This window comes from Amblyomma mixtum, chromosome 10 (genome assembly GCF_055824585.1).
Source record: "Amblyomma mixtum isolate Tamu chromosome 10, ASM5582458v1, whole genome shotgun sequence".
NCBI lineage: Eukaryota > Metazoa > Arthropoda > Arachnida > Ixodida > Ixodidae > Amblyomma > Amblyomma mixtum.
The window spans coordinates 172353184-172369740 of NC_143021.1; the positions used below are offsets into that span (position 1 = coordinate 172353184).

Below are 16557 nucleotides of genomic sequence, written 5' to 3' on the forward strand. Positions count from 1 at the left end.
GTACGCGTATTTTCTGCCCGTTGCACAGCTTTCCACACGGGCAGTGATGTCGCTGTTCAGACCTGGCAAAAAAATAAGTTCCCGAGCCCTCTCCTTACAATTCTGCATCCCGAGGTGGCCCGCATGAATTCTTTCCAGCATGATTCGTCGCATACTCTTCGGTATGACGACTTTGGTGCCTTTCAGCACTACTCCATTAACGACAGAGAGTTCGTGGGAAAATGGCTTGAGTTCACCTGTCACTGGCTGCCCGCCCACAAAGCATGCCATCACAGTCTGTAGGTAGCAGTCTCGTGTAGTTTCCAGCTGTAGCGACCACAGCGTTTTGGTGGTGACCATGTAGCCCAAGGACTGGACGGCGTGAACCTCAACGTCGTGTGTTGTGCCACCTTTTTCTTCGCCTTGATCCTTTGTTGACCGTGATAACATGTCAGCGAGAACCAGATGTTTTCCTGGAATGTACTGCAAGACAAAAGTCATATTTTAGCAAACGCAAAAAGAATCGTTGCACTCGTGGCGGCATGTCAGCAATTTCTTTCCGTGCTAACGCTACCAGCGGTTTGTGGTCCGTTTCGATAAGCACGTTTCTACCGTACACGAACTCGTGAAACCTTTCGCAGCCAAAGCATATCCCAAGTGCCTCTTTCTCAATTTAGGCATAATTCTTCTCGGCTTGCGTTAAAACACGAGATGCGTATGCTACGGGCCTCCACTCACCACTGTTGTCTTGCAGTAATGCTGCACCAACGCCGTCTTTTGATGCGTCACAGGTAATCTTGGTTTTTCGCTGCAGATCAAAGATTGCGAGAAGGGGGGCGGTGGTCAGGATTTGTGTTAGTTTTTTCCACTCCTGCGCATGGTTATCTGTCCATTGAAATTCTGAGCGCGTCTTGATAAGCTCACGTAGAAGCGTTGTTCGCTGGGACAGTCGTGGGACAAATTTACCAAAGTAATTGAGCACACCCAGCATTAGCTGGACGTCGGTGTTGGTATATTCACCAAGTTCTTGATCAGCTTAGGGTCAGGCGATATGCCCGTTCGGCCTATGATATCGCCAAGAAATCTGACTTCTTTCACCCTAAACTTGCACTTCTGGATGTTGAAAGTCAAGCCGGCTTTCTCGGCGGCTTTTAGCGCTGCTATCAACCGCTCATAGTGTTCTTGTCTATTGGAACCCCATACTAAAATATGGTCAACATATACCAGTACGCCGGGTAGGCCATCAAAGATTTGGCTCATACTTTGTTGAAATACCTCTGGTGCGGAAGAAATGCCAAAGGGCAGCCGGAGAAAATGGTTTCTCCCGAACGGCGAAGAAAAAGTGCGGATCCTCGAAGTCCGCTCATCAAGCGGTATCTGATGATAGCCCGAGTTCGCATCAAGGCAGCCGAAGTACTGGGCATTTGTTAAACGGGCTTCCAAATCTTCTCGCCTAGGAAGCGGGAAATGCTGCCTCTTTATGTACTTGTTGATAGCCCTGGCATCCATACACACCCTTAACGTGTCATCTTTCTTCTTTGCCAATACTAAAGGGCTGACCCAGGCGGTAGGCTCGTGCACCCTAACAATGACGCCAGCACGTACCATTCTGTCGAGTTCTTCTAGCGCCACCGGAACTGGTCGCGCTGGTTGCACTACTGGTATCGCTTCAGGTGACAGGACCATGCTGTACGCCTGCTGCAAATAACCGAGGCCCTGGAAGATGTTCCCGAAATTTTTCAGAACGTCATCAGTTGCGGTCTTGTCTACGGCACATACCCTACGCTGGACTAGCCCAGAGCTTCACTCGCTTCTAGCCCAAGTATGGCTTGACGCTCATCTTTCACCACAAAGAACTTCACTGTGGCAGAAGTGTTCCCATGACGGACTTCAAGCGTACACGTTCCAAAACACGTTATGATGCCACCGTTATACGCCCGCAGGATCGAATTAGTCGGCTTCAGTTCCTCTGCTCCCCGCAGTTTTTGGTAAATGGACATCGGAAAAAAGCTTGCTTGCGATCCGGTGTCCACTTTAAAACGGATCGCACAGTTACGAACTTGAGCCTTGACCATCCAATCCCTCTCGCGTTTTGCCGTGGTGACTTCTAGGATGTCAAAGTCCCCGTCTTGCTGTTCTCGCACTTCACTGACCCCGGCTGACGCACAGGCACTTGCGAAATGGTTCAGCTTGTGACACAAGCGACACTTCTTTCCAAAAGCTGGGCATTGCTTTGGTTTGTGCCAGCGGTTGCACTTACGACAATGAAACTGTTTTTTTTTCTTCTTTCCACTCTTTCGAGGGAGCCGTGCGCCTCGAAATCGCGTCGACACTGTCGTCCCCTCTGTGCCAAACTTCATTCCGTTGTGCTAGCGTCTCTGCTGCTATGCACATGTCCTCTGCTTTTTTTAACGTCAGCTGGTTGTCCCGCAGCATCCTCTCACGTAGTCGAGGATTATACGTGCCAAATACAATCTGGTCCCTTATCATCGATTCTTGCAGCGTGCCAAAGTTACACTGTGCCGCTTGCTTTTTCAAGTCACGAAAAAATTTCTCAAAAGGTTCTCCCTCCGCTTGCTTTCTTGACCGGAATACGTATCTTTCATGTACTTCATTGCTAACTTCAGTACAATAAGCATCAAACTTGCTCACCAAGGTGCTGTAGTCTGTCTTGTCTTCATTGCCGCCAAACTGGAAGTTGTTGAAGACGTCTAAAGCGTCGTCGCCAGCAATGCTCAACAGGAGTGCCGCCCTTGATGCTTCCGATCTGGGCTGGTCCTTAGTCTCCGTCGCCTGCAGAAATAACTCGAATTTCTGCTTAAAATGCTTCTAGTTTTCTGTTACGTTATCAGTCAGCCGCAATGGCTCTGGTGTCTTCAGCAGGTCCATAGCACGCCGGCCGCAGGGTCGATTTCCATAGGCCTCAAAGGGCCACTTCTGACACCATGTAACCAGCCGGAGGGACGACGCTTACAGCAGCATGTTCAGTGCAAGAAGGAACCACTGTTTATTGAAGGCACAGCTTTTATAGGCACGAGCGAGAGCGCTGTACCTACTGCGCATTACTGTTGCGCATCGGCGCGATACAATCACTGACGTGCGGCACTGATACAAACACGGCACGTGTCCGTAACAATTACAAGGCATGCTTCAAACTGAAATCTGTTAGGCAGCGTCGATCGATAAGAAAACCTTGGATCGGCATCGAGCAGGTAAAAATGATTGAAGATAAAAATTAGCTTTTCGCTATGTTTTTAAAAACGCGTAAGCCTTCCATATTTGCAGAGTTCAAGAAACTACGCAATCAAATCACATCAGAACTAAGGAAAGCCAAAGTGCAGTACTTTCAGCACCTGATTCAGGATGCCTCGTCATCTCGTCCTGATCGGATCTGGAAGATTGTGAACGACGCACTCGGCCTGCGTACAGCTGTGCCTAATCAGTTTCAGATGACTGTCCAAGGTGAACTGCTTACTGAGGGTGCTCTAGCAGAGCATTTCAACACCCACTACATAACTGCCATGACTAACAATGCTGCTCCTTCTGTAACGTCTTGCGTCCTTGACGACAATGTCTTGAACACTGCTTTTATGGTGCTAACTAATACAGCTGAGGATTACAACATATTTACGTCACTAAAGAACAGAAAAAGCCTTGACATTGATAATATCCAGGCCCGACCCGTCAAATCGGGACCTAACACAAACTTTGTATGCAGTGATTCTGGTGCTGACGGGAAAGTTTCTGAGTTTTCTTTTAATAAACCATAACTTCTTTAATGCTGATGAGCAGATTTGTAATCATTTATTTCGATTAAAGATGGGGGAGGCGAGGCAAAAAGCTGCTTGAGAAGTCCTCGTCCCCTACAAAGCAGCAGCAGTACACGCCGACAACCCGACACATATTAAATCGAAAAATGAAAACAGAAAAAAATGAGAGAAATAAAAACAGATATATATGATACAGTAAAGAATGTACCGCTCGTTCAATAAAAGAAACGGCAAAAAAAAGAATATACGACTTGCACACACCAAAAGCATACACTTGTTAACAAATTTATAAGAAAGATATGTACACTGAACGCAGTTCTTTTATGCGAAAAAAAAAGTGAATACAAGTGTCTAAGTCGGAGGAAGATTAGATACTAATATCAGACAAGGAAGCATTGAGCACTGTAAGTACATTGTAAAGAACAATGTAATGGTAAAAAGCAGCGCACAAATGTAATGCAGCAACATAAAGGCGACATTGGTTTACAGTTCATAATAAAGAAAGCATTCACAAATGTATGCATTCATGACAAGTGAATTAGGCAAAGCTACCCTAAAGTATGCTGTTCTTTCGCTGTAAAGTTTTTTTTTTATTGCACACGTGAGTTGCCGTTTAGTTACCTGCGTCCTGATGTGTTAGCCGGGGTGTAGGCCTCGTCAGGAGGCCTACTTTATCTGCCTACTTTTGCCTCTCCCCAGGGGCATATTGGAAAATGGCCGAATAAACTTATTTCATTTCATATATACTTGCGTGATCCTCATTTCAAACTTTTTGTTTGAAAGAGAGAATCACACAGGCTCACGCTTCGATCGACAGATGTCTCAGCTCCTATGATGACGAAAGTCACCGAAACCAAAGAGCATGAGGGATGTTTTTGTTGCGGAAGCAACACTACGCTAGGTGTGAGCGATTTCGAGGAGCCCCGTAGATCCCCAACTGCGCATGCGCGAGGAGCGAGTGTGAGACAGTTACTGCGTAATTTCCTTTCCTCGAATGCAATTTTCATTTTCTTCATTAGGGCCCCTGTTTCTCTTTCTTGTTTCACTCCTACTTCCTCCCTTCCTGTTCGGTGCGGTTCAGGTGTCCACCGAGATGACAGAGAATTACTGCGCCATTTCCTTTTCTCAAAACGCGTTGCGTTCAAAGGGCAAGGCATCGCGCCGAACGGGTGGTGGCGTTCCGTGGACTCCCTGGCAGCGCTGCAACACGCTGTCGCGTTCCACTCCTAAAGGCGAAGCTTAAGCTTGATTAATTAACAGTTAATTAGTATTTCGACATTAATCAGTAATTAGCTATTAATCAGTATTTTGCATTACATAGTAATTAGTCATTATGTGTGACGTCCTCCAGTGGTGACGTCACCAGTGCCACAGACGTATTCAACGTGGTGCGCAAAACGCTTCCGCCTCTATGCACTTAAGACAGTCGAAGTGCCCCCTGAGATGCTTTCGCAATTCTACTCGAGATGGCCATTAGTCAAACCACAGCCAATTTTTTTGTTTTAGTTTGGGGGTTTTTCATCATTGGGAAAATAATAAAACCCACGACGGCCGGATTTCGCGTCTGGCGCTGTAAGAACGAGCAATTTTTGCCATTCCGTTCTCGGCCGAACAGCGCCTATGAGTGCGAGCAGCATTGGCCCCGCACTCTCGTTCAGGACACCATGGCGAACGGAGCAGAACGACTCCTGTCAGCCGAGCGGGAAGCGCAGCCTCGAGCGCGGCCGGCTGAAATGTGCCCCGAGGCATCGATCGACCCAGATCGGAGCGCAGCGTAATGGGAAGTGCCACGTCGGCGCAACGCGCGCAGTGATAAAAGGAGCGGTGGAGAAAGAGGCGCCCGCAGGGAAGTTGGCTACACCGCTTGGCCTCGAAACAGAGAGGCAATGAAAGTATCGCGCCGCTGCTTTCTTTGAGTCCTTGTTCCCACTTGCGTCCTTCGCCTCGACCTTTGTGGGTCTTTTTTCTCGGCAAAGAGTGTGAGCGCGCGCCGCTCTTGATGGGGGAAGAAAGCACGAGATAACTTGTTTGGATTCATTCATTTGTTGATTCCATTTATTTATTTTCTCTTTAAATTTAACAGACATGCTTGAGCGTGTTCAGAACTTTGCCGCTCGGTTTGTTTCAAGTAATTATGATTTTAACAGCATGTTACTAACATTAAACTAACGCTGGGATGGGAGCTGTTACGGAAACGCCGTACCAACTCCCGGTTAGAAATGCTGTATAAAATCTTTCACCGAAAAATAAAAATAGATAAAGAAAATTATTTACTTCCACCGCATTTCAGGTCAAACAGACTTGACCATGGGTGGAAGATTAGAGAAATTAAATGCAAAACTAACACTTATCAAAACGCATTTTTCCCATCTACCATTCATGACTGGAATCGCCTGCCCCATGAAATTGTTGAGTGCCGTTCAGAGTCTATGTTCCGCGCGTTGCTGTCGGATGTATGAGTGCGCAGTTGGCTTCCTTTTTTTTTCGTCATGTCTTTTTGTTGTTTCATATTTCATTCATTTTGTACTTGCTGTGTCATGCCTTGTTGTATTGCTTTTTTTTTCTTCCTCTTTTTTTTTCCGGCCTAATCTCCTGTTATGTATCCTCATCCCCCCTGCAATAATGCCTTCGGGCGCTGCAGGTATTTCCAATAAAAATAAATAAATAAATATTAGAGCCAGGATGCATTATACACTGAAGGGGCATAAAAAGAGGCGGAAATTTTGGACGTCAATGATCTGAGGATGCAAGCAGGCAGGTGACTCCCGTCAGTGGCGGCACAAGAGGGGAAGGAATTATAATACATACTGTAATCAATTTAAAACATATTGTATCTTTAATTGCGCTTGTCCAAATTCAACCAGAGAGCTCGTTTGCAGAACAATTAAAGACCTGGAATGAGTGCTCTACTTTATGGACCAGGCCGACTTTCTGATATTACTTTGCATTACTGTGATATTACTTTGCAACCAGATACAAGAAATCTCTACAATATAATAATCGGCCGTTTCTAGACTTGACCTGCCTCACTCAAACGGTACCGGCATATACCCTGCGCAATACAGAAAAATGGTTTATTTCTTTTTGCCGCACCAACTACGGAAATCAGATGTTACGTTAGAATATGCCACACTTATTAAACCAATTACAGTCCATGAATGTCGATATTTCCAAAAGCAGCTTGCGGGAAATTAAAGCTGCCTTTAAATAAGCAGCAAAACGTTGTTAGTATATTTTTTATGATGTGTAAAATATTTTGTATGTATAACTGTGTCCGTATAACCGTATAAAAAGCTTTGTCTATAGCGTTGGACAGACCTTCCGATGTTTGCTGCTGTACGCCATGTAAAGGGGGGGGGGGGGGTGTCCGGGGCTCTCTCAAGTGATCTGCGATAACTTTTTTACTCGGACCTACCCACATGTATCATGTAAATAAAACAAACTTGAAAACTTTTGACCCGAAGAGAATGTATTTCGTCTTACTTGCATTTAATTGCATCCTGTTTAGTTTCAACCATGTACTCAAGCCCGTCAACCAATAGTTAGCCTTTCTTTCGAGCGCGTAGGGGTCAATACCTGAGAAAAAGACATTTGTGTCATCTGCGTACAACGCTACGTTTTCGCTGCCTGGTACATTTACACTGTCATTCGGGTATAAGATAAAGAGTACTGGTCCGAGAATAGATCCCTGGGGCACACCATATTTTATTGTTTTTACGTGTGAGGCTGCAGAATTTATGGCAGTAAATTGCTCTCATGACGTTAAGTAGCTCTCAATTAAGGTCAACGACAGGCCACGGATTCCGTAAAATGGAGGCTTTCTTATTAGAACATCGCGCTGAACACAGTCGAATGCCTTTCGCAAGTCGGGGAAAATTCCTAGAGTGCGTGCCTTTTCTTCTGTGTTGTTAAAAAAAAATTTTCCTTTATCCCAAGGAGTGCAGTTTCGGCTGATTTATCTTTCCTGAAGCCAAATTGCTCATCGGCTATAGTATTTTGCGCGGTGAGAAATCGGCCAAATCTTTTGTTTATTAAAGCTGTGATCTGGGCGAGTTGGTATGCATTCATACTGGTGAACAGCGCAAAAAGGCGGGACAACGGCAAGACAAGCGCTGACTATCAACTGGGTTTATTGAAGGACGGAAGGGTACATATACGAAAACATAACATGTATAACCTGTTATAAAACATTTATAAGCTGTTCGGCTACCTTTGCAAATACTGGTAGTACTGATATGGTTCCAATAAACTGTAGGGCAGCAAAAGACGAGGACACAAGAGACGAGAGACGAACTCCACGAGCGCTCTTGTGTCCTCGTCATTTGCTGCGCTACAGTTTATTGGAACTATGTACCAACAAGCCCAAAAAGCCATGCTACTGATACGGGCCTATAATTTGCTAGTTCATTCGCGGGGCCACCCTTGTGTACAACAGTCACTTTGGCCAGTTTCATTTTCTGAGGAAAAACACCCGTAGATAAAGTAATGTTGCAAATGTGAGAGAGCGGGCAACTGATTATTTCACCTACAGCCTTCAGAGGTTTCGGTTTAATTTCGTCTGCTCCTGGAGCAGAGCCATTTTTCAGTGCTAGAATAATATCCAGCACTTCACGTTCGTCGGCGGGTGCTAAAAACATTGTTTGCGGCGTTTGATACTATGAACTGCTCGCACGGTAAATCAGCTGATTTCTCATCGCATGATCCGTCTGCAATGAAATGGTCATTAAATAAATTTGCGACTTCCTTGTCAGTCATAGCATCGTTTTGATACGGAACCTGTTTGCGCTTGAAGTTTTTCGAGAGTAACTCTCTCACAGTTTGCCACATTAGCAGTCAGTTATCAGTAACGTCTGCAGTAAACTTAGCTATGTAGTATTCAAATCTTGATTTTCTAATACCTGCATTTAATTTTTGTCTAACCTTTTTATACAGTGGAAAGACATTTTCATGCTTGGTAATCAAGAATTTGTCAAAGAGCCTGTTTTTTTGTTTTATTCTCATATGCAGTTCATGAGTGATCCAAGGTTTTCTTATCTTTTTTCGTTTTACATATGGCTCTTGTGTAAAACACTTCTCGTATGCGGACATAAAGCCGGAAAGAAAGCCTCGTACGCTTTATTTGCATCTGTTTCCTTTAAAATGGTGTTCCTCCTTTGATTTGAGAGATGATATTTGAATTTAGTGATATTTTTTTCAGAGTAATGGCGGATAAGAACTGGATGCTTATTTGAATTAGGCCTTTTGTGAAGTAAAATGCAGTATATTGGCAAATGGTCACTTAAATCGCCCATCAATACACCCGATTTGACGGCGTCAGGGGGAAAGATTGTAATACAAACGTCTAAAGTACTTTGAAAAGTAGGAGTAATCCTAGTTAGCATTTATATTAAGTTACAGCACGCGTATGACACAAACAGCTCTTTCAGGCGCGAAGAGCCTGAGGTATCTGATGAAGGACTGAGATTAAAATCGCCAACAAAAGCACACTGTAGTTTTAACTCGAGACTTAGTTGAAACAATTTTTCTGTACAGTTCAAGAAATGGTTCAAGGATCGAGATGGCCGGCGACAAAACACCCCTAGCAGGATGTCATACAATTCCGCAACGACACATTCAATGTTTTCATTGATAATATTATACTCTGTGAGTGCATTGTGCTTGAATTCTGAGCGAATATACATCGCAGTACCACCACCATGTTTGAATGTGCGACATACGGATATGCAGTCGTAACCATCAAGAAAAGCACACTCATAATCAGAGGAAAACCACGTTACACTGAAGCAAAGAATATCAAAAGAATAGTTAAGGTCATTCAGGAATAAATCTACTTCATCAAGTTTACTTTTAAAGCTTCCAGCGTTGAGATGAAACAAAGAAAGTGTCTCTTTTTTGAGAAAGCAGGTTCACAAGGAAAGTCAAAACTTGAATGCATCATCTTGCACTAAAGAACACAAAGGAACGCCCACATCGTGGGGTGCTACAAGAGCATGTTGCTGCAAGTTGATAAGATCTTGCTCGCTGCGAATGACGAAAGCGGGGTCGCCGGTCTGCTTCCGCAGCAGAACTTTTCCATTAGCATGCCAAACGTGTGCGTAGCCATTCTTTTTTGCCCATTCTTTTGTCGAGGTTAGCAGTGTGCGGGATAGCCGCGTGATATTTTCGCAGATAAACAAGCTTTTCTCTTTTTGCAGCAAATGTCTGTTTGCCAGCCAAGAGTCACGGTCCTCTTGTCTCAAAAAGCGAATGATAATAGCTGACGTTTTGTCGGCCTTCTCTGGAAGCCTATGCACGCCAGCCATATAATTCCTTGTTACATGCGGTACATTCAATTTGGTAGCCACTTCGTTTATCTTTTCTAGCAGGTCCTCATTGTCGGACTCAGGGACAATATGTTTTTCAAAATTTAAGCGGCGACTTCGCCACTCTAAGCTTCCGACTTCAAGCGTTAGGCGAGCAATTTCATTTGCCGAGTCCACGCTCTCAAGTTTTGTAAACGCTGGGAAAGTTCTTTGGTGTTTTTTTTTCATCGATCAGCCGGTTTTGAAATTCGTGAAACTTGCCTGAACTTAGCTGCAGTGAGGCTTCCAGATCATCCATTCTTTTGGGCAATGTTAGGTGAACGTCTAGTTTAGTTTCAATTTTGAGTAAACGTGCCAACACTTCATTTTCTGCACTGTGCTTCTCACTTACATCTTCTGCAATGTGGCCATATTTGCATGTATTGCACTTCCAGTTTTTTTTACACGTTTTGTTTGCCACGCCTCTTCGGTTATACTGGGAAAGTCGCCACAATAAAAAATAAACTTACATGCACAGCAGCTGGCGGTGGGCACATTTTCAGGCACAAGCGAGCGGAATGTGACACATCTCGACATGTCGTGCGGTGCAAAGGCAAATACACTTCAAGAAAAACAATGTACTCGTGGCAGCAGCGGCAGGGCTGGCACCAAAACAGAATCTAATCCTTATAAGTAAAGAAGACCAACCTGTAAATATACAGAGCAGATTTCACTTGAGCAAGGTGTGTTGCTGGGCGAGTTGGTTGGGATTCATCTTGAGAAAAAACAGCGCTTGCAGACAAAGGACCAGAACAAGAAGGACACACAACTGCGCTGACTAACAACTTTTATTTCGGAAGGGGGCCGATCCGCGCCTTTTATACAAACTAGAGGGAATGATGCGCACGCGCACAGATCAGCAAAGTGGGAGCCTGGAAAGAGCCAATACATAGACCAACTATTCTTATCGTCACTGATAACCAACAACGCAGCCACAACAAGCGAGAAAAGAAAAAAGAAAAAACAGATAGAAACAACGGGGGAAACAAAGGCAGGGAGCGTAAAGAAACAATTCCAAAAAGTTCTGAAAAGATCCCGAAGAAGTTGTTGGCTTCTTCGGGATCTTTTCAGAACTTTTTGGAATTGTTTCTTTACGCTCCCTGCCTTTGTTTCCCCCGTTGTTTCTATCTTTTTCTTTTTTCTTTTCTCGCTTGTTTTGGCTGCGTTGTTGGTTATCAGTGACGATAAGAATAGTTGGTCTATGTATTGGCTCTTTCCATGCTCCCACTTTGCTGATCTGTGCGCGTGCGCATCATTCCCTCTAGTTTGTATAAAAGGCGCGGATCGGCCCCCTTCCGAAATAAAAGTTGTTAGTCAGCGCAGTTGTGTGTCCTTCTTGTTCTGGTCCTTTGTCTGCAAGCGCTGTTTTTTCTCGAGATTTCACTTGTCGTGCCTGCCGGTGGCTGCCGCTGCTGCAGAATGCGAGGAGACGCCCCCTCGGTCCTTGCATGGTCGTCAGTTGCCGCTGGCGTCGGTGATGCAGGTGACAATGTGCCTTCGCCGGAACTGTCTTGCTACCGCAGCGAAAGAAAAAACTTCGAGCGACGAGCGGTTTCCAGTTGCACCAGCGCAGGCGGTATTTGTCTAGGCGGCCAGGAAACTTCGGCACACAGTCGAAGGACGCTGTATATATACAGAGCAGATTTCACTTTTCGTGCCTGCCGGTGGCTGCTGCTGCTGCCAAATCCTGCCAAATGCGGCGGTAATCGACGCAAAATCGAACGGAGCCATCCTTCCTCTTGACGAGGACAACCGGTGAGGCCCAGGGGCTGGTGGAAGGCTGAATATCGTCGCTCTGATGCATGGTGTCTACCTGTTCTTCAATAACGCGTCGTTCAGTGCTGGAAACACGATATGGATTTTGTAGCAGAGGGGCATGGGCGCCGGTGTCAATGCGGAGCTCGGCAGTCGTCGTGCGCCCCAAAACGCGTTGGTGGCAACCTAAGGAGGAGCGAAACTCTTCAAGAAGCACAAGAAGCTGGGTTCGCGGAGTTGGAGGAAGAGTGGCGTCAATAGAGCGAAGGAATAGGTCGGTCGACAACGTGGCGGGCGCAGGAGTAGGTTAGCTGAGGGCGTCCATGGCGACCGGCGGTGGTTCTGCGGCAGCGTCGGGGTGGTTGAAAACAGAATCAAAGAGCGGCACGGTTCTGACGCATTCGCTGTGGCGCAAAGCGAAGGGGCTTGAAAACGGGTTGAAGACCCACAGTGCGGTGTGGCCGGTGGATAAAGTGAGCCGAGACTAAGGCAGCGGCAAACAATGGCTGCGTAGAAAAGTGGGAGACGGCGTGAAGATGACACTGGCATGGCGAACACAGTCACGGGAGAGAGGCACAATCACGGAAGAACACGCAGGAATATCGGTACTGTCGGCAACAAAAGCTCTGGCAGAAGCAGGGGCACCAAAATATTCAGTCTCTGTCACGGGATTCGGCAACGAAGAGAGCGCTACTTGAAACCAAGCCCAGTCGATGACCGCGCCGTGGAGCGATAGGAAGTCCCAGCCCATGATGATCGAATGCGAACATGACGGCAGAATGATGAACTCGACCAAATATAAAATGTCTTCTATGACTACTAACGAGTGGATGAGGTGCGCACTTGCAGTTCGTAACGACAGGCCCGAAAGGGGCGTCTTCACTTTCCTCAAAGAGCAGCAAAGCGCTGCGTCCACGACAGAAACCGCAGCACCGGTGTCGACAAGCGTCATTGCAGATACGTCCGCTACAAAAACTTCACTTAAATTAGCGGCAGACAAAAGAGACCTTTCAAGAAATTTCTCGCCTCAGGAACTGCGGCACCCAGTTTTCCTCTTGATTGGTCGAAGGACGCCGTCGCCTCGGAGAGATGGAGCGCCGACGGGGAGAAGGCGAACGGCGTCCATAGAAGGCGGTGCGGCCAGGGCGGCTCAGCAGGAGGCGAGTACTGACGCTGGGACCAGTAGTCGGAAACTTCAGGAGGTGGTCGTGAGACGTCCATGCGTCGGCGGCAAATCCGCGCCACATGACCTGGCAAGCCGCAGTAGCAGATCGGGCGGTAGTCAGGCGTGAGCCAGGAGTTTCCCAGTTGAGGAGGCGGTCTAATATTATCAGGCGTGCCCCAGGAGGTTCGCAGATGAGTAAGTGGTGGAATAAAAGCAGCAGGCTCTCGAACGGGAGCAGGAGGTGGAGCATTGGTAGGCGGTCGCCCAACAACCTCCGCATATGCCAGCGGGGCCGCGACAGGTGTGGGCTGAGGGGCTTGCGGCAGAGCCTCAAGCAATGTGTTCTTGAATGGTGTGCTGCAGATTCGGAGTTATGTGTGGTGATGGCTATTGATGGCTTGAAATAAGCGAGACCTGCGAGAAACTTCTTCACGGATGAAGCTCTTGAAGTGCGGCAGTAGCGATGACTGGTCTCTTGCATCGTTCAGGCCAGCAAGCGAGTTGATGCTCGTGGTATGTTCGTGTGTCAAAGCCCTCTGCTTGCGTAATTATTCGAAGCTCCGACACAGGGTGACGACTTCCGCGATGATGCGCAGGTCTCGCGCCAACAACATCTGAAAGGCGTCGTCATCAATGCCCTTGAGAATATGCCTGATCTTGTCGGCTTCGGACATCTGTGCGTTCACCCTCTTGCACACGTTAACCACATCCTCGATGTAACTCGTGAAGTTCTCTCCTACCTGCTGCGACCGCGCACGAAAGCGCTGTTCGGCTCGGAGTTTTCTGACAGCCGGGCAGCCGAATACCTTTGAGAAGTTTGCTTTGAAAACGAACCATGACATTATGTACGCCCCGTGGTTCCGATACCACAGATTCGCGACGCCCGTCAGATAGAAAATCACTGTTCAGCTTGGTTTCCGCGTCCCACTTAGTGTATGCGCTCGCCTGCTCATACGATGTGAGCCAATACTCAACATCATGATAGTCCGTGCCGCTGAAGATAGCGGGGTCTCGGTGGCGGAGAGAACCAGCACAGGCAACGGTGGCCGGGCTCACTTGTACAGCCAACGATCTAAAAACGTTGTGTACAGCTTGGTGGTTCAAAGGCATCGCGGTAGGGGGAGCGTTCGGCTGCGGAGTTCCAGGGCGACAGGGTATTACCCCGGCATCTGCACCAAAAGTAAGGTGGGGTTTATGCGGAGACGCTTCTGGGAGTAGGGCCAACAACAGTCCGAGGTCAACTAGTCCAGCCAGGAGCATGCACCAGGCGATGAACATGGGGCTCGCGCGTATGCCCGTCGTCTTCCTTACACTAGTATATAGACCGTGTGTTTATGTACCAGGTATCCCTTTGCATCCCGAATTTTTTTGTGGGCGAGGAAAAAAATCGCTGGTGGTTTTTTGCGGTTAAGAAGGTATTAAAGAGCGCATGAAAAATTATGAAGACAGTAAGTACAGTGGTTTTCAACGGAGAACCATGTCCAGTATACTGGACACTGGGATTTATTTGTTGCACATGATCTGGTTTGCTCGTTGATTGAGCAATGCTGTACGTGATCTCAAGAGCTTAGCTGTTCTTAGAATCACAAGTACAGTACTGCCAGACTTAAGAAAAAGAAGTAACTTGCACTAGGAGCGACATGTTCTTGGAGTATCGTCTTTGTGCTTGATGAAACATCCAAACTTAAGGTCAACTCTGGCGCTTACTTGCTGTGGAAATCGCGAAAACAGTTTTTGCCTGCCTTCAAGCAAAGATTAACACTTCTTCTTGGGCGAGTTGGTGCATACTTTTCGTGGTTTGCATGCTCTGGCGCTATTTTCTTCAAATCAAATTCAAGCAAAGAAAGACTTTGCATTTTGTGCACTGAACTTATGACTTGGCCTTGCATTCGGAGAGTCGACACCTGGAGGAATTTGCCATCACTTGAGGATCTGGCCAATGGCCTTCTTCATGAAAACGCACGTCAGGGCCTGGTATTTGCACGGCAGCCCTGTGGTGGTGTTCGTGTTGAACAGTAGCATCTGTAGATGGCCTACCACGCCGTTTTCTTTCTTGGGAGCCCCAGATAAGAGCTTCTGCTACCTGCATCCCGAAGTCTAGCAGGTGAAGCACTTGACTCTTCGTGTAGCCTGCCTCTTTGGTGTCTTCTTTGTAACTCAGCCAGCTGGTAACCACGGCGAGATCCGTGAAGTGGAAAATGGCTTTTACAGACCATTTCTTAGTTTTCATTTTTATGCGATACAGGATGATGAGAAAATCGTTCAGGTCTACTCCTCCCTTGTGATTGTTGTAGAATCGGACGCTTGCCGGCCTTTCGACTTCCAACGAATTTTTCTGTTTCTTGTCGTAACGCCTTGAAGAGTCAACTGACTCAGCTCTACAACATGAAGACAGCAGCGTAACTGACCGCGTATCCATCCACTTCACCGGTTCTTTCGATGTCAATCGGCGCGGTAAATGCCTGTGCCGTCCACGACTGTGCTACTTTTTGGCGTGAACTTTGCGGTCACGTTCCTTTGTCATACTTTTCGTTTTGGTCATTTTCATCCCCACTTGAAGAATCGTCGCTGCTTTCTTCCAGTGGAGATTCTGCCTGGAATTTCTCCACCTCGTCTCCAGAGTCCGAATCGACGTCTAGGTCGGAGTGGTCCCCGAACAAAAGCTCTTGAATTTCTTCATTAGTGAGCGTCTTTTCTGCAAATAAAACAACCAAATAGTGCTGAAAATCATATTACTTGAATGAAAAACTTCATCAAGATATTTCTACCAAGGCATTACGAGTTATGCAATTTTGGCGCCAGAAAATATTCAAAATCAAAAGCAACCTGCTTTGCACGGGCACTTGACAAAACGCGCCAGTTGAATCCTAGTGTCCAGTACACTGGACATAAAAACATTGTCGCATTGCAGAAAAACTCCTCATAAATAGGGCACACTTTTAACCACATTGTTTCAAACAGAGCTTAGTTATCTCGTACGAATTTATTTATTTGAATTGAGCGAGGACAAACGGTAAAACAAATTACTTACTTGAGCACGTCGCACATGGCCGTTTGGTCGCGGAGGATGCCATTACTCTGTGCTGCCCTCCTGAGAAGAAGCGGCCGAAAGAGGAACTATCTCGATCGAGATATTCCTCGTCTCTTCCGGAAGCCGTGTAAGTGGTTTTGGTTTTGATTTTGGGCCTCGTCTGCTTTTTTCATAGCTTTGTTTCTTATGTCCAGTGTACTGGTCGCTGGGTCGGAAAGGGATTGGTGCAGCAGGCTGAACATATCTCGTTCATTTCTCCTGACACAAATCCACCTTCATGACAATAAAGACGGAATGAGGAGTGTTACTCGAAGAAAGAGTGTACGTGGAAAATAAAAAGCGATTTGTAACTGAATATACATACACGTACATCTAAAATTCTTTACCTCAATTTATCGCAAAATACAAACACAAGCCAACAGAGCTGCACCAAAATTTTGTATTCGAAGTTTTCTAATCGTCATTAGAATTTTTTTTAAAGTAAACAATTACTAGCCATAGGTTAAGAAAAAAATT

The 16557-nt window shown here is 46.4% G+C and overlaps 1 protein-coding gene and 1 long non-coding RNA gene across 2 annotated transcripts in view; one reads left to right on the forward strand and one right to left on the reverse strand.

Moving 5' to 3' along the window:
- Positions 1-10861, reverse strand: part of LOC149327742 (uncharacterized) — a 29357-nt gene extending 18496 nt beyond the window's left edge. The window contains exon 1 of the long non-coding RNA XR_016285933.1: positions 10739-10861. This is a non-coding gene — a long non-coding RNA (uncharacterized LOC149327742). The remainder of the gene's footprint in view (positions 1-10738) is intronic.
- The window catches only part of spab (space blanket), a 55111-nt gene that overhangs the window by 13664 nt on the left and 24890 nt on the right, over positions 1-16557 (forward strand). The gene's annotated exons all lie outside the window — the stretch shown is intronic.